This window comes from Otolemur garnettii, unplaced genomic scaffold, assembly GCF_000181295.1.
Source record: "Otolemur garnettii isolate 467f Iridium unplaced genomic scaffold, OtoGar3 scaffold00195, whole genome shotgun sequence".
Lineage (NCBI taxonomy): Eukaryota > Metazoa > Chordata > Mammalia > Primates > Galagidae > Otolemur > Otolemur garnettii.
In genome coordinates, this window is record NW_003852590.1 from 980,182 (window position 1) to 983,244 (window position 3,063).

Below are 3,063 nucleotides of genomic sequence, written 5' to 3' on the forward strand. Positions count from 1 at the left end.
TCTGTAGAGGAGTCTCTCCCTGGGCTCTGTTTGGTTCTCAGTAAGGCAGGCCCAGAACTTTTTCCTCTCTTCTAAGAAGAAGGCAATATGCATTAAGCTGAAAAGTCATCTTCCAAAAGTGAGAAAGGGATTAGACTGCTGCTTCAAGAGCTGAAGAAGTATTTGGGATGTTTTACAAATGGTTGCCACAACAACAAAAAGGTAGTTACAAAATGTGTACATCACAACATGCTTTTAAAGACATTTTGCATTGTGCTGACACTCCCTTAGATGTTGTTCCCAAAGATGCTCAGCCTCTAGCCCAGCTGGAATTTCTGGGAAGAGACAGAGTCAGTTTGGCGAAAAAGACATGGCGTGGGGTGGGCAGGGGATGGAGAGGGTGTCGAAAGGAGAATGTGGCCTTCCAGTTAAAGATCAGCCCTCAGTTTAAAGGTCAGCTTCAGGCAGGCTGGCCTCAAGTGAAGTCAGGGTCAGAGGGAGAAGCGGCAGAAGGGCAGGACTGGGTGCTCTACATCTCATTCAGGTCAAGCAGAGTCTGGTCCAGCATCCTTTGTATACAGAGGCGCTCCTCTTTGGTACAATTCAGTTTATCTTCCAAATCATCAATTGTCTTTTCCAGCTTGGCTACCGATCTCTCTGCAAACTCAGCACGGGTCTCTGCCTCTTTGAGTTTATCAGTAAGAATCTTTATCTCTTCCTCATATTTGTCTTCTTTTTGAGAATGCTTTTCTTCAGCAGCGCTCAGACAGACACTTCAGGTTCTGGTCCAGCAGCCTGATCTGCTCATCCATCTCTCAGCAACCGGACTCTACCAGCTCGGCTCGTTCCTCTGTGCGTTCTAAGTCTCCTTCAGTAATCAACTTAGGAGCCACCTCTTCATATTTCCTATCTGCCTCTTCTGCAATATGTTTCGCTTCTTTGAGCTGGATTTCCTGGAGTTCCACCTTTTCTTCATCTTTTAAGGCCTGGTTTTCAATAACCTTCATACCTCTCTCACTCTCGTCAGCAGCTTTTTCTGCTTCCTCCAATTTATGCAGGGCAGTGGCTAGGCGCTCTTGGGCACGATCCAGCTCCTCTTCAACCAGCTGGATCCTGCGGTTCAAGGAGGCCACCTCAGCCTCGGCCTGCTCCGAGGCCCGCCTTTCTCCCTCCACTTCCCGCTGGCTGGCGGCGGCTCTCTCCTCTGTGTCATCCGCCTGCTGCTGCAGAACTTGGATCTTGCGCTTCACGGCCTCTATGGTGGTGATCCCAGCCATGGTGTCGACACTGATCCTGCTCGCGCCTCAGGTCCTGCCTCCCTGGCTCGGCATTCTAGCTTAATTTCTCCTAGTTTAATTCTCCTTTGAGTACTAAGTGGAATTCAGAAGTGAAGCCAGCAGGTCCTGGGCTTTTCTCTGGAGACTTTTTGTTACTGCTTGTATCTGATTACTTGATATAGATTTATTCAGATTTTGGATTTCTTCTAGGTTTTCCAGTTTATTAGTGTATAGTCACTTGCAGTTGTCTCTAATAATCTTTTGCATTTCTGCAGTATCCATTGTAATGTCTCGTTTTTCATCTCTGATCTTATTTATTTCAGTTTTTCCCTTTATTTCTTAGCATAGTGAAACATAGGTGCACATGTCAACTTTTTGTTACAATTTCATTTATTTCTGCTCTGATGTTTGGCATTCCTTCTCTTGTACTAATTTTGGGTTTGGTTTGTTCTTGTTTTTCTTGTTCTTTGAGATGCATTATTAGGTTGCTTATTTTAAGCTTTTCTAGTTGTTTTTTGGGGTGTGTTTTTTGTTTTATTTGTTTTTTCTGCAGTTTTTGGCTGGGCTGGGTTTGAACCCACCTCCTCCGGCATATGGGGCCGGCACTCTACTCCTTTGAGCCACAGGCACTGCCCAGGCTTTTCTAGTTTTTTAATACAGGCATGTATTACCACACATTGTCCTCTTATTACTTCTTTCCCTATATCCCATAAGTGTTGATATGGGTTTTCATTTTCATTTGTTTTGAGAATTTTAAATTTCCATCTTAATCTCTCTTCATTGACCCACAGGTAACATTAATTTTCATGTGTTTGTATATTTTTAAATTTTATTCTTATTATTGATTTCTAGTTTTATTCAGTTGTGAATAACTGAATAAAAGCTCTGAGCTCGAGACTTCAAGAACAACCTGAGCAAGAGTGAGATCTTGTCTACTAAAAACAGGAAAATTAGCCAGGTGTCTTGGCTGTAGTCCCAGTTACTTGGAGAGGCTAAGAAAGTGAGAGATTTTGTTTAGTATTCCAGGGAATTTGTTCATATTTTACCCAAGTCCTCCAAAGTATTGGAGGTACTTGGTATGATGTGATTTCAACTTTTGTGAATTTTATAAGAATATCTTATGGCATAATTTATGGTCTATCCTTGAGAATGATCCATGAGCTGAGGAAAAGACTGTGTATCCTGCAGCTTTTGGATTAAATGCTCTGCCTATAGTGCAGATTCTTTTGTATGAAACTCTTTGGTCTATAGTGCAGATTAAGTCCAATATTTCTTTTTAAATTTTCTGTCTGGATAATTTGCCCAGTGCTGAAAGTGAAAAGATGAAGTCTCCAACAATTATTGTATTGGGCTCTGGTAATATTTGCTTTATATATTTGGGTGCTCCAGAGTGCATGATACATATTATTTAAGATTGTTTTATCTCCTTGTTGAATTGCCTCCATTATCATTATATAATGGCTTTGCTGTTTTTGTCCCTGCAATCTTTTGTATCCATTAGAAGTATAGCTACTCTTGTTCTATTTTGGTTTCCATTTGCCTGGAACATATTTCCCCATTCCTTTATTTTCACTCTAGGTGTGTCTTTATAGATGAAGTAGGTTTCTTGCAGACAACATAGTTGGCTTTTTTTTTTTTTAATCCATTCACCCACTCTATGTCTTTTGATTGAAGAGTTTTAGTCCATCACATTCTTGTTGTTATGAGCAGGTAAGGATTTATTACCACCATGTTTTTATTTGATTTCTGATTTTTTTGTGGTCTTCTTTTTTTTTTTCTTCCTGCCTTAATATATTTCTTTGTTAAA

The 3,063-nt window shown here is 40.8% G+C and overlaps 1 pseudogene; it reads right to left on the bottom strand.

Moving 5' to 3' along the window:
* Nucleotides 1–508: 508 nt before the first annotated feature.
* Nucleotides 509–1,256, bottom strand: LOC100955293 (annotated as a pseudogene).
* Between the last annotated feature and the right edge of the window lie 1,807 nt (nt 1,257–3,063).